Consider the following 25,640-nt stretch of genomic DNA (forward strand, 5'->3'; position numbering starts at 1 on the left):
TATATTTTTCTGATGCCCTAGAGTGTCCTGAACATGAAATCAAATGTTAACATTGCATAAGTTGGGATGAACTTGTCATTTGTGGCCAATGTATGGGGGTACCCTCAAAACGTGACCAATTTCGCTTCGCGTCGTGATCCGTTGGCACATTTTCATATTTTGGTGAATTATGGGGTCATTATAGCAGCTACACATACATACAAGGTACCAAATGAAAGCTGAGCTTGTGTCAGTTCGTTTCAAACCCTCATAAGTACGTTTCAGACATATGTAATATGAGTTATTGGGGTACATATACACACACCCCTTATAGATTTCCGGCGCGTCACAAAAATAATCAAATTTCTACATGAAGTTTGTTTTAGGTATATCTGTGGGACTTTATTCGTTCAAATCATATTGTAAACTACACTGTGACCCAAGCGCTACCATTCAATACCACAACTATCATTCTAGGACATAAACTGACAAAGTTATGAACCTCTGGTAACATTCACGATGATATCCATCATAGTCTGTATATGTATCAGGAATGAGGTCACACACCTGTTGCATTCTGTGTATGGAATCAACTGGTTGGCCCAATCTAAGGGATCGTACTTCTTTCAGTTTGTCCAGTCTTTTATCACCATCTTTCATGCTGACGAACAACTGCAGTGGCTTACAGTTTGATCCTGGAACATGGACTACGCATCTTGGTTTGGAGGTAGAGGCTTTACCACTGCCATCGCGTTTTCTCTTCGATGGCGAGCTATCCTCTTCAGTTGAATTCCGAGTATCAGCAGAATCTTGCAACATTGTCTGGTTGTATTTAGTAGATTACTCTGTGGCTTAGATCTGCAATAAACAAAACAATACGACATTCACAATTGGTGCACATCTGGCATGAAGGAATACATTTCATAATGAGGAAGAATTATCACATTTAAGAACTTGTGCAATGAAAATATATCTTAAATAAATGTCAATGATCTGTATACCAATTGGAATCAGCTGAAATATGGTGGAATATTAGTTCAAATATGCTTTAATAATATGGTTAATCATTCTCAGTTCTGCAAGTGAAGCTTAACTAACCTTGTCTGTCCCTGCGATTCATGGACGCCAAGTCCAAAAACTTAAGCTGGAAGTGAAACCTAGCTAAACTGTTCCAACATGAAGAATGAAGTGCTAAAATAAAACTTACATAATAATTAATAAAGGGAAAGTAAATTAATACACATATCATTATGTGATGCGCCGGATATCTACAAGAGGTGTGTGTATATGTACCCCAATAACTCATATTACATATGTCTCAAACTTACAAATGACCACATAATTCACCAAAATATGAAAATGTGCCAACGGATCACGACGCGAAGCGAAATTGGTCACGTTTTGAGGGTAACCCCATACATTGGCCCCAAATGACAAGTTCATCCCAACTTATGCAATGTTAACATTTGATTTAATGTTCAGGACACTCTAGGTCTAGGGCATCAGAAAAATATAGGGTCGGAGGTTTGTGGGGGGAGGGGGGGGGGTGCACGGTCAGCTATAGTAGCCCATGGCCTATAGCTTTATGCCAACATGCTACCCCGACTCAGGTGCCAAAACTGACTCTCAACTCCAGGTTAGTCAGTATTACGTCCCCCTCCCTCCCCCCCCCCCCCCCCCCACCAGCTTTACCCTCGCCTGAGGAGATGGTATTGCATTTCAGTCCGTTTGTTTTTTTGTTACTTGCCGGAAAAAATTCAGGCAAGTATGTTGGTTGGTTTCCTGGTGGTGTTGGGCTCGCGGCTAGGGTGCCAGCTTAGGATCCAAGGATCCTGGGTTCGAATCCCGGTCGATCACTGAATTAACGCCAGGGGGGGTTGACTCAGCCTGTCATCCTTCCGAGGTCAGCAAATCGAGTACCAGTACACTGGTAATTCCCTGTTTATCGTAAAAAGGCGACAAACAGGGTTGGCGGCAGGAAGGGCATCCGGCCGTAAAACATTGCTTCAAAAAGGGGATCAAAAAAACAACAACAACCACGGTCCCCAAAAAGGCCAACCCCCGCTTTGCGGGGAAAAATGGCCTCTAAACAGTGGTTTTTATGTTGGTTGGTTTGTCTGTCTGTCGGTTTGTGTGCAGTACTACATCTCCATCGTTGCACACAGCATCGCCATACTTTACACACATATTTGCCTTGCCCTGGAATAGACTGTGGCCAATTTTTAACTCTCTAGGCCCAAGGTCAAGCTCAAGCTCAAGGTCACCCAAAACGTGAAATCAGGGGGGTCGAGTTTTCATTTAAAATATTGTTGCGGATCTCGGACGTTGGCTCTCCCCTTATCAAGGGGGGGTTAATCCCCTTGTCTTTTTATCTGGCCGACTCGAGTCCTAGAAGTTATAACGTTCCTCCGGTCGGTGGTAAATAGGGTTGTTGGTCGAGTCTTCGTCCAATTACCTAAGTACTACCACCGGCCGTAAAGCAAGGAGATAACTCCCGCCCGAACCACGGCGTTAATGGACACGCCGAGCGAAGCGAGCCGCGATTCGGGCTGTTAACAGGGACTAAACCCGATTCTAAGCGGTTGTGATCGTGCCATGTTTACCCAATGAGAGAAAGGACAGATGCGATCGAATAAGAGGAAACCCAGAAAATAGGAAGAACAAAGATTGGGTTTATTAATTATGTACAAGAAAGAAGAAGAGGAAACGAAAGAATGTACAGGATAGGAAGAGGAAGAAGCAGAACACAGGGCAGCCTTACTCTTAATACCCAGGACAAACGGGCCCGTCTCAGACACTCACACGGGGATTGTAGATGGTAGGGTGGAACAGGTAGAAGGTCCGGCGATGGGGTCCAGGCTCCGGTCGGCTCCAGTCCAGGCTCTGGTCCAGCGGGCGAAACCCGGCAGGCAGCTCCGCGTATAGTTGAACGCGACCGGACAATTATATAGCGGGGGGAAGCTGGTATGCTGCATACGTAATATGTGCGCTATACAAAGGCGCCAAACGCCCCCTCTCCAATGTACTCCTTTGATAAGGTCCTCCTTTCATAAACGCCACTGCATCAGTCCCGTCAATGCAACGCGTGTTCTCCCAGTAAGTCAGTCAAGGCGAGCTCTCTCACGCAGTAAGTCTTTACCAAGGTGCGCTCTCCCGATCAGTAAGTTCATGCGCGCTCTGATAAGTAAGTCCTGTTGGTAAATGTGCTCGCTCGCCAGACCTGTGAAAGGGCTTTGCGCTAGCTTTTATAACTCACCAAGCGATCACTCTGCGAGCCCCAAAGCCACGCCTGTCGGCAATGTCGCTTCATCCCTGGTTGGCTGGTGAGGGCTTACCGGCTCCGCCTTTGATGGCTGGGTGACGTGACCACACCTTCTTCCTGGCACTCCGCCCCCTTTTTCCGGCTTTACCTCGTGGCTTATGGCGGCGTGGAGTGAGCTCACAGGCAGCGAAGGCTGCCGCTGCTGGCAGAGGTGCGTACCAATTTGGGAGAGCCATAGGGCAGACTGTAGGGCGCGTAATGGCGTGGCTTGGAGAGGGAGGCTTGAAAAATGAAGGGAATGGATCGGGCCTACTTCTTATTTGATTGACACAACGCAGATTCAACTATTGGAAACACGGCCTTATCTAAACACATACTAATGAAATAACTGAAGTTCTATGGTGACCTACGTGTTGCTTGTGGCCTAACTAGGGGTGTAACCTTTAACCTTTTAATAATGTCATATTTAAACGTGTGGGTTCTCAAAACCGCAACAATATTGTTGCAGCTATGAGGATTGTATTTTTTTTATTGTGTTGTATTGTGGTAAATTGCTGTGTAACATTGTTTGATTCTGGCCCCTCCTGCCTCCAGTGTTGTGTAAAGGTTAAAAGGGCGTCCCGGTAGTTAATTCCATAAAGCATCCATTGAAGGACACTATAATACCCTTAGGCTTAGGGTAAGGCCTTGTCTTCCATTAGAATGACACTCCATTGCACCAAGTGAAAGAGATAGATTCCCTTCATCCTTCATTCCCATTCCCAAAACCTCCATTTCCCCTTTCGTCAATTGCCATTCGCATTGCCAACTACAATTGCCGCCATTGAACATGTGTTTGAGTTGGGGAAGAAAGGCGTGCCCGCCCGTCGTCATCAAGGGCGGAACCAGAGGGTCGCGCGACCAACCAGGGCCGAGGTGAGCACACCGATGGGCGTGTCCTGAAGGCCGGCGGCTTAATCGCCGGAGGCGTTATAAAAGCGCGGGCGTCAGAGGAGAGCTGGGTTGTGAGGACCAGGGCTGAGCTGAGCTGCGTGGTGAGGTGCAAAGAAAAGAGCTGGGTCGTCAGAGGAGAGCTGAGTAAAAGGGTCCAAGAGAGAGCTGGGTTGTGAGGTCAAAGAGAGAGAAGGGAGATCATCCAGCAGCGATTCTTGTTCAAAGGAGATCATCCAGGGAAGCACAAAGCCTGCTATTCGTCGCCTTGCTCACCAGCAGCAGAGTCCACAGCAGCAACAACACTCGACAGCCGCTTGGGGCCTGGACGGCAATTTGGAGCAGGGCCGCGAAGGAACGGCGGCTGCCCAACGAGCCGATCGTGCTGCAGGACCAGTTGGACCTCCCTATCCCGCCAGCCATCCACCTGCCATCCCTATCATCATTCCCCATGTGAGTCCGTTTCTGTTTGTTCTGTCCTGGGTAGTAAATTAAGTCTGTATAAGCTAGTATTTTCACTGTGTCTCTAAAAGCTTCTGTATATTATTTTCTTATCTTTCCTTCTCCTTGGTTATTTTGAGCCTGTAAATAGTAAATAAATTTAGTAGTATTTTCAACCTTTTTTTCGTCTTCTTATTCCTTTTCTTCACATCCGTCGTCTTTGTCTTTTCCCTCATTGAATAGCTGTGGCGTGATACGGCCAACGTTCGAGTGAATCGGGTGAATCGGGGAAACTGTTAGGTCGCGGTGCCTCCGCTCGGCAAACATACCATCCTTAACCGCGAACCGTAACAATTGGTGTCAGGAGTGTCGGATTCGGACCTGGGACTAAATTCATTTAGCCCAAATTTTGGACACAATTGTACAATTGGCGTAACAATTGGTGTCTGGGAGTGAGATTCGGGGCCCGAACCAAATTTTTAAAACATCTAGAAAAAATTTGGTCAAAATTTGGAGCGGCCGAAATTTGTTTTGTTTTTAAAGAAAAACCCGAATTTTTAAATCACGCCATGGCTGGTCAAGGCGACGGGATGCCGGTGGGAGAGCTAGACGGGGTAGAATCGACCCAGGACCTCGGGGAAATGTATGTGGAGGAAAGAGAGGAGGAGAACATTGGCAATGTGGTTGAGGGGGTATCAGGTGCACAAAATGGCGCGCTCGCGCACGTGGTTGAAGGGTCCCAAAATAGCGGCGCCGCGGAGGGCGAGCCTGCGGTGGCGGCTGGGGACGCTGGGCAAACCGGGTTTGACCTCAGATTATTCTTGACCCAACTGAATGCAAAAATGGATAGGATGGGGAACCGGATGGATGCTCAGGGTGAGCGGTTGGGAAACCAAATTGTGGGATTGAGGGCTGATAGTGAGCGATTGGGGGGCGAAATGGGGGGCAAAATGGGCGAAATGGGGGGCAACATGGGAGAAATGGGGGAACGGCTAGAAGCTAAATTTGAGGGGTTAGACAACGGGATAAAAGAGGTAAAGAATGGGTTAACGGGGGTGGAAAATAGAATGGCTGCCCAGGAGAATCAGATAGAGGGGGTGAAAAATGGGTTAATGGGGTTAGAAAATAGGATGGAAGGCAAATTGCGGGAAATAGGGGAGCAATCCGCCCGATAAATTAAACAAATGGGAGAGCAGATAGAGGAGGTGAAAATCGGGGTAGAAACCAAACTGGATGCTCAGAGGGATGAATTGGGACAGATGAGGGTGGCATCTACAAAAGAGAGGGAGGAGATGAAAGAGGAGATACGACGAGGTGTAAGTGAGGAGGTCTCGGGGGTACGCGAGGAGGTAAAGCGAGGTGAAAAGCATATGGAGAAAGAGGTGAGAAATGGAACGGCTAGGTTACAGGGGGGAATAGAAGACCTGACGGAGGAGGTGGAACAGCTGACGGTGGGACACACGGAGTTAGTGGAGCAGGTACAAAAGAAAACTGCGATACTAGGAGGGTTAAAAGCGACACAAAGAGACATCAAGGACGACTTAATAGCGACACAGAGGCAATGTCAGATGGTACGTGAGGGACTGACAACGAGGTTGGACGAGGTGACAGAGGTAATGGAGACAAAGGACCGGCAGGTGAGGACGCACATAAAAACGGTCAAGGTAGCCTTAGAGGACGAACTTGAGGAGACGCACCGGGAAATAAAAGAGGTGAAGCAAAAATTAGAGGAAGTGGAAGAGGAGGTGAGTGAAATTAAAAAGAGATGGACAGAAACTAAGAGAGAAATACAGGAGGAGGTGATGGAATATGTTCAAGGTCGGTGCTCAAATCGTGATGTGGTGCTCACTACCCAAATAAAGAGTTTGCAGGTGGCGAAGGAGGTGCGGAGACGAGGTGCCGAGGTGAGTGGCGATATACGTGGAAATGTATATGATGTGAGGGGAGCTTCAGTCGGCTTGGGGGTTGATTTGGACCCGGGTGTTCGTGAGAGGCCATTGGTGAAGTGTGTGACGGGTACGGTGTGCGAAAGAGGAGGTGTGTGAGAATGTCCGACTCTGGGGTGTGTGAGGAAAAAGTGCGCGCCGAGGAGTGAGTGTGCTGTCGAGAGTGAGTCGGTCGTAGCGCGGGTGCGAGGGAGTACATGGAAGCGCGTAGTGAGGAGTGTTACAGAGGATGTAACAAGAAAGTGCACGCCTGTGGTGAGTGTTACGGAGGAAGTAACGGAAGAGTGTGCGCGAGAAAGGTGTGTAATGGACAGGTGCAGGAGGAAAGAGTGCGCTGTCGAGAGTAAGGGTGAGTGCGCTGTCAAGAGTGGTGGAGAAAGTAGTGAGAGTGACACGGAGCGTGAGTTGGTTGTGACAGGTGAGAGAGGATGTACACCTGGAATGGAAGGATGCACACCTGGAATGGTAGAGCATGTGTGGGAATGCACACTTAAGTTGGTAGTGCGGCACGTGGTTGGGTGTGCGAGTGAGAGCACACCTGTGATTGTCACAGAGGAGGTGACCGAGGAGGGGGCGCGAAGAGGTGTGTTGGTGAGGTGTGCGAACGACGAGTGTGTGCAAAGGTGTGAGGTGGTCAGGTGTGTGACCAAGTCTGTGAGCGGAATGAGTGTACCTGGGTGTGTAAGCGAAGGTGCAATGACCAAGAGCAGGGAGACGGCTGGATGTGTGAGCAAGGAACGGGCTGCGGGGTGTAAGCATGCAGGTGAGGCATCGACGGTAACCGGGTTAGCGGTTAGAGCGACTTATAGCCGAATCGGGCCCTCGGTGCGTGCCGGGTTTCGCGTGCCGCGAGGACCAGCGGGGATCCGAACCACGGCGGGTTCGAAAGGACCGCCGTACGTGATCCACGCTGGCCGCGCTTGGAACGGCCGCGTCCGTGCTCCACTAGGCGGAGCGGGCAGCCCGATAGGAAGGGTCGCCATGGCGACCCCTTTTTGTTGAGGCGCTCCGGCAGGTCGAGATCGGGCCATTGGACGGCTCTGTGCCAAGATGGTGCGTGGGATCTCGGCCCGGGTAAGCGTCCTTCCCTGCACCGAATGCGGGACGTATCCAGCCGCCGGCACCAAGCAACCCGCATTCATTGCTCGGCTGTACGAAGCCGAGCTTTGGAAGTGAATTGGCGCACCGAGAGGCACTAGTAAGTAGACTGTGATGACGAGGATAGTGTTTTGGCCCCGAAATTGAAAAAAAACAAAAATTGATGATTGGCGGTAATGATTGGCAGATGATGGGTAGTGATTGGCAAATTTTTGATTGGCTGAAATTTGGTGAGCAAAATTGGTAGTGAAAGATACCCGATGTGGGGGGATGGCAACTCGGTCATCCCTCACAGCGGGGGCAAAGGAGCACTAGATTTATGGGGTTTATGGCAGTGTAAGCTCGCCGAGGGAGGGTTTGGATAATGTGTAGGGACCTAGAAAAGATGACCTTAGGTGATGGTAAGATTAGGTAGTGACAATGATACCTGTAGTGGGGACGCAGGTAGATTAGAGTGGATGATAATGACGTGGTATGTGCTTAGCTTAAAGGGAAGACGGGGAGCACTAAGTTAGCAGGGCAACAGGTAGTTCAGATGATGCCGTGTGTGTGAGGATCGAAAGTGTATTGAGCAGGGTATGAGTAAATGATTGTGATTGTGAGTTGTAGTGAGATTGCACAGGTGTGCAACTGAACAGGTGTGTGGAGCAGTGTTTGAGTGAGTGATGGTGATGAGTATTGTGCTGACCAAATGGTCCAGGAAGGAAGGAGGGTGCAGGTGGCACCAGATGTGATTGCACAGGTGTGCAACGACAGGTGTATGAGGAATGGTTGTATGGAATAAATAGTGTGGAATATATGGAGTATTGGAATGGATGGTCGTGGAGTGAGTATGGGGGAAATTGTGGAGTGGAGTGGATGGTGCGAAGGTGTGAATGGGGGAAGGATGGACCCCCATCACGAATACCCGGGGAGGGTAGTCGAAGAGTTAGGTAGAGGGTACAGGTAAATTGTGGTTGGATATTGGCATCTGTGGTGCGGGTGAAAGAATGGTGTTTGGATGGGTGCATTAGTGTTGTGGAAATGGCTGGGCGTGTAGCCTGTTAGTGTGTGTAGTTGGTTTGGGCACTCCACCACTGTGAGGATGTCGGCCAGGTGAGGCCGCAGGTGGGCTCTGGGAGCCAGGAGAGTTGTTGTGGATGGGGCCCGAGGATCCGGAGGACGTACCCGGGTAGCCCAGTGCCAGAGGGCACCGAGTGGGGTGACAGAGCCAGGAGGGGCCTTCCCCAGTTAGATAGGTTAGGGTAAGGAGCAGGTAAGCTCGGAGGCAACTACAGTGGTGGAGGTGTGCAGGTGGGTAGACCTGCTGGGAGAGCTACACGTCTCAACCAATAAATTGTGCAAGGGCACCGGGAGATGAATCGGGGGAGTGAGACCCCAAATTGAGAAGCACCACAGTTTGGTCAATGGGAATTGGTTTTTAGAACCCATAGTGTAAGTTGGCCAATGGATTGGCAGGGAAAGACCCCGGGTAGTGTAAAGTGTGTTAATGTCATTTAGAGGATAGTTAGGATGAAGATCTCCTTGCACCATCTACATCCACTCACCTGAGATGACGTACCTCCACACCATGCCAGGTTGTTTGATTATTTTTGATGCAAATGTTTGGAATGTGAGACACATCATGACGTGGGTGTGACATTGTGCTTTGTGTTCCATCTCTTCTTCCTTATGAGGATTGATGATGAATTGGGTGATGGCAAATTTTGAAGTAGAGGGATTGTGGAGACGAATTTGGTATAGGGGAAATATGGGGAAGACGTGACAGTAGTGACGAATTTGTAATGTGTAGATTTTGTACATATGGGGTAAGGGCAAGGGTAGTGTAGGTGACAGGGGGGGGTGACGTACGGTAGGGACGAGCTTTCTCACTTCGCTCTCCGTACGCACTTCGCCTTGCATTGCCTTTGTTGATGTGTACCCTTGTGACCTTACCCCTCGCTCACCTGTCTTTATCCCCATTTGTCTACCACATGAGGACCTGTGCGCCATTGGGCGCCGAGGGGAGCGTGCGTGAGTCCGCCATTGTGCGCCCGGAACTCCCAGAACCAGCTGTCTGCATCGATGCACCACATTATGGACCACATGTCTGTGGCCGAGCACCACTTATGGACCCCATGGGTTGGGGCATGGCCCCTCTGCTGGAACCGGCCATGAAGGCCCGAAATCTTGCTGGCGGACCTTGATCACAGGGCACCGATGCCCCACAGGTGAACCACACCAGTCGGCCCTGTGGGCCATAAATAAAAAAATTAAAAAACGGACACGTTAGGTGCATTTTATTTCCACAAATAGGCCGCCAGCAAAGGAAAAAGACAACAACTGGAAGAAAATAATAATAGCCAGCAGAGGGAGCCGAAGAGCAAGAGACCACCTGCAGGGTTAGGGGTTGTTGTTTTTATTTTTTATTCATTGAACAATGATGACTGTGCACCGATTGGTGCCTGAGGGTGTATTGGTGCGTTTTTGGGTGCTTTCATGGTGCATTGATGCAGAGCAGACTGTCTCCCCCCCAGAAAGAATAATCACAGGTCCTGGGTTCCGTTTTGTAAATAAAGTAGCGTCACTGTAAATAATGCTCCCCACCGTCAGTGTGTAGTTTGAAGACCATTCCGCAATTCAGTTAACTGTGGGCGTGAGTCTGTTAGGTAGGGTGCAATGGAGCAGTGGGACATATTTATCTAAGTTTTAAAACTGTCGCACTCAGGGTCAGGTTAAAAGTAGAGGGAACTACACCTACGTGTCACACTAAATTAAAGTTGTAGGCCCGGGCCGTGCCTAAGAGGAGGAGGGTGCAGTGTTGCGGATATGAGGATTGTATTTTTTTTTATTGTGTTGTATTGTGGTAAATTGCTATGTAACATTGTTTGATTCTGGCCCCTCCTGCCTCCAGTGTTGTGTAAAGGTTAAAAGGGCGTCCCGGTAGTTAATTCCATAAAGCATCCATTGAAGGACACTATAATACCCTTGTTCAGTAGTTTATATCCTTATTATGTGTTTTAGGGTGAGGCCTTGTCTTCCATTAGAATGACACTCCATTGCACCAAGTGAAATAGATAGATTCCCTTCATCCTTCATTCCCATTCCCAAAACCTCCATTTCCCCTTTCGTCAATTGCCATTAGCATTGCCAACTACAATTGCCGCCATTGAACATGTGCTTGGGTTGGGGAAGAAAGGCGTGCCCGCCCGTCATCATCAAGGGCGGAGCCAGAGGGTCGCGCGACCAACCAGGGCCGAGGTGAGCACACCGATGGGCGTGTCCTGAAGGCCGGCGGCTTAATCGCCGGAGGCGTTATAAAAGCGCGGGCGTCAGAGGAGAGCTGGGTTGTGAGGACCAGGGCTGAGCTGCGTGGTGAGCTGCAAAGAGAGCTGGGTTGTAAGGTCCAGGGCTGAGCTGCGTGGTGAGGTGCAAAGAAAAGAGCTGGGTCGTCAGAGGAGAGCTGAGTAAAAGGGTCCAAGAGAGAGCTGGGTTGTGATGTCAAAGAGAGAGAAGGGAGATCATCCAGCAGCGATTCTTGTTCAAAGGAGATCATCCAGGGAAGCACAAAGCCTGCTATTCGTCGCCTTGCTCGCCAGCAGCAGAGTCCACAGCAGCAACAACACTCGACAGCCGCTTGGGGCCTGGACGGCAGTTTGGAGCAGGGCCGCGAAGGAACGGCGGCTGCCCAACGAGCCGATCGTGCTGCAGGACCAGTTGGACCTCCCTATCCCGCCAGCCATCCACCTGCCATCCCTATCATCATTCCCCGTGTGAGTCCGTTTCTGTTTGTTCTGTCCTGGGTAGTAAATTAAGTCTGTATAAGCTAGTATTTTCACTGTGTCTCTAAAAGCTTCTGTATATTATTTTCTTATCTTTCCTTCTCCTTGGTTATTTTGAGCCTGTAAATAGTAAATAAATTTAGTAGTATTTTCAACCTTTTTTTCGTCTTCTTATTCCTTTTCTTCACATCCGTCGTCTTTGTCTTTTCCCTCATTGAATAGCTGTGGCGTGATACGGCCAACGTTCGAGTGAATCAGGTGAATCGGGGAAACTGTTAGGTCGTGGTGCCTCCGCTCGGCAAACATACCATCCTTAACAGCGAACCGTAACAATATATTTCAAACCATTATAACTCTAAAAGTACAAGATATATGCATACACTTACTGTTACTGACATATAGGAAGTCACATACATTTCATTTGGCACCATGACCTTTGACTTTGAGTGACCTTGAAAGGTCAAACTCAAGGTCAAAAATTGCTTTTTTACAAATAACTGTCAAACATTATCCGATTCCCTTCGAACCAACACCCCTGAAAAAAAAAGTACAATCCGGCAAGTCCTCGGTCTCTGACCGATTTCTAGTTTGTTTGTCTGTTTGTTCGCACAGAATAAATATGATTTTCTCTGCAACCGTTGGTCTGATTGACAGGAAATTTTCACCATAGGTGCAACTCCACCTGCAGAATTTAGTAATGATAATTATGACGTAATAGGTAACGTAGTTCGGCCGCCATCTTCGAAAAACCGAAAAACTTTGCACCTCTATATCTCCAAAAGCGCTGAATAGAAAAAATCGAGACATGGCGCATTGTAAAGAACGCTCCATGTGGAATAACATCTATTAATGATGTCATAGGTACCTCGTTTATGAGGTCATAATTTTACAAGTACTAAACTTCATCCGATCAAGATGAAATTTCTTGAGCATAATCTCGGAATAAATTTGTGGAGAAAAAACATAATGATGACGTCATCTGTCACGTGGTTCGGCCGCCATATTGGTTTCAACACAAAAGCCTTAAAAACCACTGAAACACATCCTGGCAAGGGTTTGCAATCTCTGATTTCTCTTTCTTGTTAGCAATGTAATGCAATCAATAATCGCAGCAGTACAGGACTCATCTCTTTTCTAACTCTCTGATCTCTACTCATCAGTTTGGCTTGTGCCCAGGATATTCCACCCTGTAGATGGTGCATATATTTTGATAATGAATGGCCTCAATCTCAAACAAGAGATCAGGCTACCTTATTGAACATTTCTGCAGCATTTGATAGTCTGACACCTTGCCTGCTTTCAAAACTGTCAGCTAACAGCATCAATGAGCCCCTCTTGGACTTGTGATGGGCTGGTGTCCATTAAGCCAGTGTTCTGGAACCAATCCTGTTCTTGACCTAAGTCAGAGCTTTCTTTGACACTGGTAAATGAAAAGGGGGATAGCGGATAGGACAGAACGATGTCCGTGGATTGATTACTTTCTCAAAGGAGAACCTTGCATTGCCTAAAAAGGCTTCCATGGCATATGTACAGTAGGTTGACTGGCACTGTGAAGAACAATGTAGCAGCTGACATTGCATTTAATAATGGGGGATTCTGAAGCTTTCACAGACTGCAACTAAGCCATAAGTTGCACTTAAACACACGCACACACGCGCGCGCACACACACACACACACACACACACACACACACACACACACACACACACCCATCCTATGTAATGACATACTTTGACAAATGCAATGGGTGATGCTCAAACAATGGAAAGAAGCAGTATCCTCAACTTTTGGTTGGACATGTCAAGCTCCATTGATGAAGCAAAATAAAACAGAAGGTTTGCAATGCTTTCAACAGACATATTATTATTGTTATTATTATTACTAGGGCGTGCCCGTACTATATATATATCTAAAATTATATCCCCCCCCCCTCTATTTACATGAAATGGTTTGGTCCATTCGCAAAGCCAAAGCGAACGGCTTGCGAGTACGGTGACAATCCCCCCCCTCTATTTACATGAAATGGTTTGGTCCATTCGCAAAGCCAAAGCGAACGGCTTGCGAGTACGGTGACAATCCCCCCCCTCTATTTACATGAAATGGTTTGGTCCATGAAATGGTTTGGTCCATTCGCAAAGCCAAAGCGAACGGCTTGCGAGTACGGTGACAATCCCCCCCCTCAATTTACATGAAATGGTTTGGTCCATTCGCAAAGCCAAAGCGAACGGCTTGCGGAGTTTGGTAAATAAATCGCCATAGCTCGGTAACTACTTCTCCGATTAATATGAAACCTTGAAAAGGCACATCCTCAGGTCCCCAGCAATATACCTGGCAAATTTCAAGTATATCGGACCCGTGGTTGTCGAGAAACAGCGGTCACAGACAAACACACACACACACACACACACACACACAGACACACACACAGAGATTACTGGAATTATAGATAGATTATTATTATTATTATTATTATGACAGATAACGACTGAAAGAGTGTGTTTAAGGTAATTCATGCGAGTTTTAAGGAAAGAGGTGCTGCAGGTTAGTGACAAAGTAAAATATACAGTCATGGCCAAAAGTATTGGCACCCTTGCACGTTTTTCAAATAATGCACCATTTCTTCCAGAAAATTGTTGAAAGTAAAAAAATCTTTTGGGATCCACATATGTGTTTCTTTGGTTTGCAGTGGAACAAAACAAAAACATGAAAAAAATACTAAAACTTAGCTTATTCCACACAGAAATCCTAAAATGGCCCGGACAATATTATGGGCACCTTTTAGAAGTTGTTAGAAATATCGTAATTCGATTTCAAGCAGGTGATTCTCCTTTACATTGGAATTGAACTCACCTGCGGTGAGTTGCAGGGTGGCTGCAATATAAAAATCACTCATTCAACCAGTTTGAATGGAGAAAAGGAGTCATTCTGCTGTTTTGTGACTGTGTGTACCGCAATGAGCATGAAGAAAAGAAAGAAAACGAGAGAATTGTCTGAGGAGGTCAGACACAAGATTGTTGCCAATCATTGACAATCTCAAGGCTACAAGTCCATCTCCAGAGACCTTGATATACCTGTGTCCATCGTACGCAATGTTATCAGGATGTTTAAGGCCCATGGCGCTGTAGCCAACCTCCCAGGACGTGGCCGCAAGAGAAAACTTGATTGAAGATTGCAGCGAAGGATTGTTCAAATGGTGGAGCAAGCACCTCAATTAACTACCAAACAGATTCAAGGTGACCTTCAGACACAAGGTACGACAGTTTAAACTCGCACCATCCATCGCCAACTCAATGAAAGGCGGTTCTATGGAGGAGTCCACTGCTGAGAGAGAGGGACATAAGAAAGGCCGACTGGAGTTTGCCAAAACACACATGAACAAGCCAAAATCCTTCTGGGACAATATCCTGTGGACAGATGAGACGAAATTAGAGCTTCTTGGTAAGGCACATCATCTCTGTTTACAGAAAACAAAATAAATCCTTTAAAGAAAAGAACATCTTCACTACAATCAAACATGGAGGAGGTTCAGTGATGTTTTGGGGTTGCTGTGTTGCCTCTGGCACTGGGTACCTTGAATGTGTGCATGGCATCATGAAACCAGGAGATTACCAAGATATTTTGAAGTGCAATGTTCAACCCAGTGTCAGAAATCTGGGTCTCCATCGAAGGTCATGGGTCTTGCAGCAGAACAATGAGCCCAAACACACTTGAAAAAGCACCCAGGAATGGTTCAACACAAAACGCTGGACTGTTCTGAAGTGGCCAGTAATGAGTCCAGATCTGAATCCCATTGAACACCTGTGTGGAGATCTGAAAACAGCAGTTGGGAGAAGGTGCCCTTCAAATCTGGGAGAGCTGGACCAGTTTGTACAAGAAGAGTGGGCCAAACTGCCAGTAGAGAGGTTTAGGAAGCTCATTCATGGCTATGGGAAGCGCTTGACTGCAGTTATTTTGTCCAAAGGCTGCAATACCAAATATTAAATCAAGGGTGTCAATAATTTTGTCAATGCCATTTCTTTTTATTTTCTGATTTAAAAGGATATATTAAGTTCGTAATCAAAATCAAACGTTCTGTTATATTAACAGAGAAATAAAGAATTGTGGAGACCAAATACTTTTGTCAATTTCAACTTATTTTGAGAGACAATTGTGAGTTATTTGAAAAAGGTGCAAGGGTGCCAATATTTTTGGCCACGACTGTACAGATATATTGGAGCTGATCCTCGTATTATATATACTAGGGCATGCCCGTACTATATATATATCTAAAATTATATCCCCCCCCCTCTATTTACATGAAATGGTTTGGTCCAAAGCGAACGGCTTGCGAGTACGGTGACAATCCCCCCCCTCTATTTACATGAAATGGTTTGGTCCAAAGCGAACGGCTTGCGAGTACGGTGACAATCCCTCCCCTCTATTTACATGAAATGGTTTGGTCCAAAGCGAACGGCTTGCGAGTACGGTGACAATCCCCCCCCCCCTCTATTTACATGAAATGGTTTGGTCCAAAGCGAACGGCTTGCGGAGTTTGGTAAAGAAATCGCCATAGCTCGGTAACTACTTGTCCGATTAATATGAAACCTTGAAAAGGCACATCCTCAGGTCCCCAGCAATATACCTGGCAAGTTTCAAGTATATCGGACCCTTGGTTGTCGAGAAACAGCGGTCACAGACAAACACACAGACATACACACATACACACACACAGAGATTACTGGAATTATAGATAGATATATAGCTGATCCTATATAGCCTGGTGTTGGCTTAGCGGTTAGGGTACCGGCTTGGGATCCTCGGATCCTGGGTTCGAATCCTGGTCAATCGCTGAATTAACGCCAGGGGGGTTGACTCAGCCTGTCATCCTTCCGAGGTCGGCAAATTGAGTACCAGCTTGCTGGGATGAATGACCACGGTGTGTACCCCGATTTAGAATAGGTACACCGTATCCCTGCGCATCGTAAGAGGCGACTAAGGGTTGGCGTCAGGAAGGACATCCGGCCATAAAAATATTGCCTCAAACAGGGAACCATGATTGTCATGGGGCCCGCAAGGCTAACCCCTGCTCTAGTGGGGAAAATGGCCTTAAAACGATCATTCATTCATTCATTCATTCATTCCTCGTATTATATATACTAGGGCATGCCCGTACTATATATATATCTAAAATTATATCCCCCCCCTCTATTTACATGAAATGGTTTGGTCCATTCGCAAAGCCAAAGCGAACGGCTTGCGAGTACGGTGACAATCCCCCCCCCCCCCCCTCTATTTACATGAAATGGTTTGGTCCAAAGCGAACGGCTTGCGGAGTTTGGTAAATAAATCGCCATAGCTCGGTAACTACTTGTCCGATTAATATGAAACCTTGAAAAGGCACATCCTCGGGTCCCCAGCAATATACCTGGCAAGTTTCAAGTATATCGGACCCGTGGTTGTCGAGAAACAGCGGTCACAGACAAACGACACACACACATACACACACACATACACACACACATACACACACACATACACACAGAGATTACTGGAATTATAGATAGATATATTTAAATTGATATATGTCGGAAAATTGCAGGCACAGGCCAGGAACCAAACCCAGGTCCTCTAGAAAACCGCAGCCGTGCTCTGCCATCTGGGCGATCCTGACTGAGGATGGAATTTTTCCACACATATGATTGCCACTCTCTTTACGTCAATGCTTCAGGGGAACTCGCTGCCAACCATAGGAGCACCAACTGCCTGAAACACGAGAGGGTCTTCCTCCATTTGGGGGACAAATCCATGTCCTTTATTATAAACACCAATGGGGTGCAGTGAAGCAATTATTAGATTAATGATCAGGATTCCAAAGAATTAAATTGATATATGTGGGAAAAAGAATAAGTTCCTGGTTCCTGGTCTGGGCATGCAATTTTCCAACATACATCATTTGAGTAGCCGTTTATGTAGGGGTCGTGCATTCACGACAAAGTTTGTACACTACATACTACATATATTCAGGGATTGGTTTCCCGTATTGATTATTTCCAGGGGAATTAACTCTATGAAAACTATGTCTGGTTTAACACTCTTAACATTTTTTAAACATTACAGCATATGAAGAAATAATTCGTGTTTTATATTTATAAAAATACATTTTGCTTATACACTTTGTTTAGGATGTATTGAATTTTTGCATTTCTCAGCGAAGAAGGTCCTTCTTGTTTGCTGTCTTCAGGTATGCTCACTGATGATCCTCTGCCACCTGGATCATGTATTGGAGCTGATCCTCGTGCTTGGTACACCCCTTTGCCATGAGCTCAATGGATGAGGGAAATCCTCTTTCAGCAGTGGCGTCAGTCACGAGGACCTTCCTGACCCATTCCTTCCCCAGGTTGTACCCGTTTGATGTTATCCAGGCCACAGGGGCATTGACAAGAACGCAGCATCGATTTCAAGATGGTGGAAGATCCTCTTAGTTGTGGGGGTGAAGAAGTCCGGAAGATCTTTTGCAACGACGTCGCTGGCGATGGCCAACACACGAAGGCTGGGCTCGAGGGATCCTTCCACAGAGTTCATGGTAGAGACCATCTTGAGTTTGTCAGCATCTGCAACATCGTTGCCGAAGGGAGCAAGACCAACTGTAACTTCAGACAAGCACCATAGATGCCGACTCATCGCCTTCGTGCAGGCTTCATTGCAGTATAAATAGGGTTATTAATTCACTGTGCGCGACCCCTAAACATTGGTATATTGAACTGATTTATATACTGCCAGGTTTCTCATTAAGTGGATAAAAATTACGAGCGAACGCGTGTGACAACTTCATGCTTTTTGATGCACCCTCATATATACAGTATATATATATATATATATATAAAGAGAATCATAATTTCTATATATATATATATATATATATATATAGCTTGGCTTGGCTCTTGGCTCGGCTCGCTGCGTTCGCCTCACTAAGCGTCGATACTGAGGAACGGGCTTATTTTAGCTGAGGATAATGACTGTACCTGAGTTGCTGTGTTGTCATGATTTACACCAATCATGATACTGTAGCGGCTACCGCTGGGTTTTCACAATCGCCTTGCACCTATCAAGGACGCGGAGCGATCACCATGCCGGGCTCGTCCAGGACGCCCGGGCAGGCCCGCGCTCAACTTGCCAGGCCTCGGTCGGGACGCCCGGGCATGCCCGGGCATGCCCGGGCAGGCTCGCCCTCAACTTGCCAGGCCGCAGCCAGGACGCTGGGCCACGCCCCCTCTCGCCTTTCCTGGGCAAACGCTCCAGGATAATATGATATATATTGCTGCCCGATAAACGGGCTTTTCAGAGTGCCTGAGTGTTTGGTTTGATTAAAGCAACTCGGATGAATTCCAGCTTTTTGTCGCGTCCATTCTTCCGATCGACGTGGGAGCCCCAGCTCCTTCAATACAAACAATTACTTTGCACAAATGGATTTGTTGTGTTTGTGATATTACATTTTTATTGGCAATTTAGGTTGAAGATTTAGGTTGAATGTTTTTTTTTCAAGAAAGAACCCCTCAGCACATACATAGGGGAGGGGCAGGTGCAGACTGGAAATTTGGGACGATTACACCTCACCACCACGTAATTCAGAACACTTCACCACCAAATAATTCAAAACACCTCACAGCCATAAAACACGTAATAAAAACACCTCACCACCACGAAATTGAAAACACCTCACCACCACAAAATTGAAAACACCTCACAACCATAAAACACGTAATAAAAACACCTCACCACCACAAAATTGAAAACACCTCACAGCCATAAAACACGTAATAAAAACACCTCACAGCCACAAAATTAAAAACACCTCACCACCACGTCATTTAAAAACACCACCACGAAATTAAAAACACCTCAGCCATAAAACACATAATAAAAACACCTCACAGCCACAAAATTAAAAACACCTCACCACCAAGTAATGCAAAACACCTCACCACCACATAATTCAAAACACCTCACCACCACGTAATTATAAATACCTCACCACCACGTAATTCAAAACACCTCACCACCATGTGATTTAAAAACACCTCACCACCACGTAATTATAAATACCTCACCACCACGTAATTCAAAACACCTCACCACCACGTAATTATAAATACCTCACCACCACGTAATTAAAAACACCTCACCACCATGTGATTTAAAACACCTCACCACCATGTAATTATAAATACCTCACCACCACATAATTCAAAACACCTCACCACCATGTAATTATAAATACCTCACCACCACGTAATTAAAAACACCTCACCACCACTTCATTTAAAAACACCTCAACACCACATAATTCAAAATAACTCACCACCACATGATTCAAAACCACCACAACGTTATTAAAAACACTTCACAACCACGGAAACAAAAGTTTGAGGAAGTCGTTAAGTGACAACACAGACACTGCCCAGATGTGTAGATATCTATCTATAATTCCAGTAATCTCTGTGTGTATGTTTGTATGTTTGTATGTTTGTATGTATGTATGTATGTATGTTTGTCTGTGACCGCTGTTTCTCGACAACTACCGGTCCGATATACTTTAAACTTGCCAGGTATATTGCTGGGGACCCGAGGATGTGCCTTTTCAAGGTTTCATATTAATCGGAGAAGTAGTTACCGAGCTATGGCGATTTAGCCGTTCGCCGTTCGCTTTGGCGTTGCGAATGGACCAAACCATTTCATGTAAATAGAGGGGGGGGGGGGTTCTGTGGTCGTTGCGAATGGACCAAACCATTTCATGTAAATAGAGGGGGGGGATTGTCACCGTACTCGCAAGCCGTTCGCCGTTCGCTTTGGCGTTGCGAATGGACCAAACCATTTCATGTAAATAGAGGGGGGGGATATAATTTTAGATATATATATAGTACGGGCATATATATAGTACGGGCATGCCCTAGTATAGATAAATGACTGTACCCGAGTTGCCGTTTTGTCATGGTTTAAATCAATCATAATTCAAACAATTATTTTGCACAAATGTATTTGTAATATACGTGATATCACATTTTATAAACAATTGAAGTTGAAAAAAAAAATGTCCCCCCAAAAAATTCCCCCCCCAAAAAATATATACAGTATATCGAAATATTTTTTTTTTAAATACCCTTAGGACATACCGACGGGAGAGATATGTGCACACCAGACGTTTGGTACGATTTCACAGAAGTTTGAGAAAGTAGTTCAGTGACAACACAACACAACACAACACAGGACAACACAACACAGGACAGGACAGACACTGCACAGATATATACAGATATATATATGCAAATGTAAATATAGATATATCTATGTAAATATAGATATATATATATATATATACGAGCAGAAGTACCCGGCGTTTCCGGGCGGGGGTGGGGAGGGGAACGGGGGGAGGGGGGAGGGGGGAGGGAGGGGAGTTGGGGAGGGGGGGAGGGGAACGGGGGGAGGGGAGGAGAGGGGGGGAGGGGGAGGGAAGGGGAGGGGAGGGGGGGGGAGGGGAGCAGTCAGAAGTGGGGGCTCTTTTACAGAGAATTTATATCTTAAAAGGGAGGAGGGAAGGGGAGGTGGAGGGGAGGAGGAAGGGGGAGGGGGAGGGTGAGGGGATGGGAGGGGAGGGGGGAAGGGGAGGGGGGAAGGGTGGGGAGAGGGGGAAGGGGAGGGGGCAAGGGGAGGGGGGAAGGGTGGGGAGAGGGGGAAGGGGAGCAGTCAGAAGCGGCAGCTCTTTTACAGAGAATTTATATCTTAAAGGGGAGGGGAGTGGAGTAGGGGAAGGGGAGGGGAGGGGGAGGGGAGAGGAGGGGAGGGGGTAAGGGGAGGGGGAAGGAGGGGGGAAGGAGAAGGGAAGGGTGGGGAGAGGGGGGAGTGGGGTAAGGAGGGGAGGGGGGAGGCAGGAGAGGAAGGGGAGTGGCTCACGTTTCTGAGTTAAGTGTGATGCCGATCAGGAAGAAGAAGAAGCCATACTACCAAATTCGTACACGTACACTTCCGGAATTGTTTGATTTATTTGTATTCAAATGTCTGGTAATTGTTTTGTATTTATTTATGCGAATGTGTACTTGTGTATAACTGTCATTAATTTGAAAAGGCTTCTGCACTATCGAGCGATTATTTATTTTTTTTAACTGCAAAAAAACGAACTTTTGTTTTTCTATTATTTTTTTTATTTTTTTTTTGCCTAAAACACTCCCAGGCACTCACTGATGAACCTCTGAAAGTTTGGTGAAGATCCGTTCAGCCATCTATGAATAAAACGCGGACACACACAGACAACTCGCGTTTATATATATATATATACTAGCTGAGGTACCCGGCTTCGCCCGGGTTGAATAAGAATAATACAAATATATGATGAAAAGAACATGTATATTTTAGAGCAATATCACAGTACATTTCCTACATGACGTTTTGTCAATTTTCAATTTCTCAAAACCTCTGGGTATACAACATTTCTGGTTTTCTTACTTGGTGCCAAGACATAAAGATTGCTTGGTTTTCCAACCCTCGAGCAGCCCACGTACAGCTGGCCATGGGCAAACACTTGTTCTGTGAAGTTCAGGCCTACAACCTTCATTGATTGCCCCTGCGCCTTGTTGATGGACATAGCAAAACATAGCCTGATGGGGAACTGAATCCTCTTGAAGGAGAATGGAATGTCAGGTGGAATAAGTGGTATCCTTGGAATGAATACTTTCTCTCCTCTGTATTGTCCTGAGAGGATGGTTGCCTCTAGGACATGCGGCATCATTTGCTGGATTGGCAATCGTGTTCTATTACACAGCTTTGGTGGATCAAGATTCCTTAGAAGCATGATTGGTGCTCCCACCTTGAGAATCAACCTGTGTGTTGGGAGTCCTTGAGGCTGACGACTGTTGAGAAACTCAGTTGGGAGGTTTACTGCCTGATCTTCATGTCACTTTGTCAAGAGAATCATAATTTCTTTCATGACCGGGCAGCGAACGTCATTATGTGCGACATTACGTCACTCCTACGGACGTGAAAACATTTGTTTTCCTTAAAAATATATTTAAAATAAATAAAATAGTACATAAATTAACAATAAAAGAAGCTAAAAAACAATTTAAAATACAATAAAAAGCACATTAAAAATATATAAATATGTACGTACAATATACTGTACGTATGCGCAACTGCTGATTCTCATTCAAAACAGAGGCGACGTACAGTATTCCTTCACTGTGTCTGTGTTAGCCATGGGTCCGAAGTAGGATAATGCTAGTGTTTCCAAGCGTAATGTGGTTACGATGGACGATAAGGTAAATTTGATTAAAAGGTATGGAAAAGGTGGAAAAGTGTCGGTGATAGCACATAGACCTTATCGCGAATCGGAACCGCAATGCGTCATGGGATCGGAAAGGGGCAATAGCGCCGCCACAAACTACACCATGGAATTGCAGCTGGCCCGGTTTTTTCAACCATTGATATTAAAATAAAAAGTAGCCTATAACCACCGGAATTTTATGCTGATTCCGAATCTGTGTCTAAAACTTTTCTCCGATGTGTAGTTCTTGAGTTATAAGCGGACATCCAGACAGACACACACATACACAGACACTCCTCCTTTATTTGTATAGAAGATACTTGCTGAGGTACCCGGCTTCGCCCCGGTTGAATAAGAATAAGACAAATATATGATGAAAAGAACATGTATATTTTAGAGAAATATCACAGTACATTTCCTAAATGACGTTTTTTCAATTTTCAATTTCTCAAAACCTCTCAGTATACAACATTTCTGGTTTTCTTACTTGGTGCCAAGACATAAAGATTGCTTGGTTTTCCAACCCTCGAGCAGCCCACATACAGCTGGCCATGGGCAAACACTTGTTCTGTGAAGTTCAGGCCTACAACCTTCATTGATTGCCCCTGCACCCTGTTGATGGACATAGCAAAACATAGCCTGATACAACAACACAACAACATGCATTTTAAGGCCATGTTCCCTGCTAGAGCGGGGGTTAGCCTTGCGGTCCCCATGACAATCTTCTCCATTTTGCCCTATTTTCTGCATCTCTCCTTGTTAACCCCCCTGCCCGCATTTCTTCTTCCACCATCTTTAGCCAAGTCTTTCTCGGTCTTCCCCGTCCTCTACTTCCTTCTACATTAACTTCCATCACTCTTCTCAACCAGTCACTTTCATCCTTCCTCAATACATGACCAAACCATCTCAACCTGTTCCTCTTCACAGCATCAATCACAGGCAATATTCCCATCATCTTTCGCAATTCATCATTTGTCTTCCTCTCTCTCAATGATACTCCGCACATCCATCGAACCATTCGCATTTCCACCCTTTCCAGCCTTTGTTGCTGCTCTACGTTCATTACCCATGTCTCGCTCCCATAAATCATAACACTTCTCACACATGCAGCATACACCTTTCCCTTCAGCTTCAGCGACACTCTCCTCCTCATCAGCACGCCACTCAGTTCCCGAAACTTCTTCCATGCACATCTCACTCGAGCAACCGTTGCCGAGTCTGATCCACCTTCTCCATTCAGCATGTCTCCGAGGTAGCAAAATGTTTTCACACCTTCCAGCTTCACGCCGTCTCCAAGATCCAACTCAACATTTCCTCCATCTGCAGCTCCCTCTGTGCACACCTTACATTTGAATGTAGCTGCCACACTGGTTAATGACCCTCTCAGACCACTACATTTTTGATGAACCCACTCAGCACACATTGTACATTGAATGGAGTTCACTCCGACACCCTTCCTGCACACAGCACATGGCCACTTCCCAGTTCTTTCCACCTCACCACATGCTTTACCACTTGCCATCACCTTTGTCTTTCCGATATTCACCTTCAGACCTTTTGTCTCCATACATTCCTTCCACTTGTTCATCTTTTCCTTCAGTCCATCCATACTTTCCGCAATCAACACCAGATCATCTGCATACAACAACTCCCACGGTAAACCCTCCTTTACGGTCTGAGCCAGCACCTCCATCACAGCTACAAATAGTAGTGGACTTAGTACCGACCCCTGATGCACTCCCACCTTCACCTCAAACTCACCACTGTTCCCGTCCTTCGTCCTTACAGCTGTGCGTGCTCTTTTGTACATTGCCATCACTACTCTGATCAACCATTCCTCCACTCCTAACTTCCTCAATGCCCATGTCAATACTTTGCGTGGAACCCTATCGAATGCTTTCTCCAGATCAACAAACCCAAAAAACAACTTCTTCCTCTTATCCATGTACTTCTCCTGCAACTGCCTCACAATGAAAAGAGCATCTGTCGTTCCTCTTCCTGGCATAAATCCAAACTGCATTTCGTCGATCTTCACTTTCTTCCTTATCCTCCTCTCCAACACCCTTTCCAATACCTTAATTCCATGCTCCAATAACTTTATCGCTCGGTACGAGCCACACTCCAGAGGGTCACCTTTCCCCTTGTATAGAGGGACGAGGGTACTCAGTTCCCAAGCCACTGGAATGCGGCCTTCTTTCACCACCAGATTACAGATCTCTGTCATTCTCTTCACACCCCAACTTCCTGCTCCCACAACAACTTCCTGCTTCCTTCAACATATCTCCCACAACTCCCGTCGGCCCTCCCGCTTTTCCACTCTTCATTGCTTTTATCGCTTCCTCAACTTCCTTCTCAGTTATCTTCTCTGCCGGTCCTAAAACTGGGTTACTCTCTATGTTGCCATCCCATTCATTCTCTGTATTCAACAGCATTTCCATATATCTTTTCCATCTTCCTTTAATTCCATCTGGGTCGACAACGATTTGTCCCACTTCATCCTTCAAGCAACTCACCCCCTTCACATCACACCTCTCTTTCGCTATCTGCTTTGCAATCCTGAATACTGCTTTCTGACCCTCTTCTGAATCCAAGCGTTCTCCGAACATTTTCCTACATGCCTCCTGCGCCTTTGCTACCTCTTTCTTTGCAGCCTTCCTGGCTGCCTTATAACTTTCATGCTCTGCTGTTTCTGCTCCCGTACCCTTCGCCTTCTGCCACTCTTTGAACTTCTTCCTCTTCTCGTCAATCCTCTTTCCAACCTCAACATCCCACCACCATGTTTCCGAGTACCTCGGTGGTCCTTTTGTCCATCCACATACCTCACCAACGGCTCCCAACAGACTAGCTTTCATTGACATCCAACCACTTTCAAGCTCAACCACATCATCCTCTACCCTACTCAGCCTCTCTTTTAATGCCTCCCTTACTG

At 46.3% G+C, this 25,640-nt stretch overlaps 1 long non-coding RNA gene across 1 annotated transcript in view; it reads right to left on the reverse strand.

Annotated features, from left to right (window-relative positions):
* Positions 1–355: 355 nt before the first annotated feature.
* The window catches only part of LOC144890890 (uncharacterized), a 39,757-nt gene continuing 14,472 nt past the window's right edge, over positions 356–25,640 (reverse strand). Inside the window, exon 2 of the long non-coding RNA XR_013622563.1 lies at positions 356–837. This is a non-coding gene — a long non-coding RNA (uncharacterized LOC144890890). The remainder of the gene's footprint in view (positions 838–25,640) is intronic.

This window comes from Myxine glutinosa, chromosome 2 (genome assembly GCF_964187855.1).
Source record: "Myxine glutinosa chromosome 2, kmMyxGlut1.1, whole genome shotgun sequence".
NCBI classification, from domain to species: Eukaryota; Metazoa; Chordata; class Myxini; order Myxiniformes; family Myxinidae; genus Myxine; species Myxine glutinosa.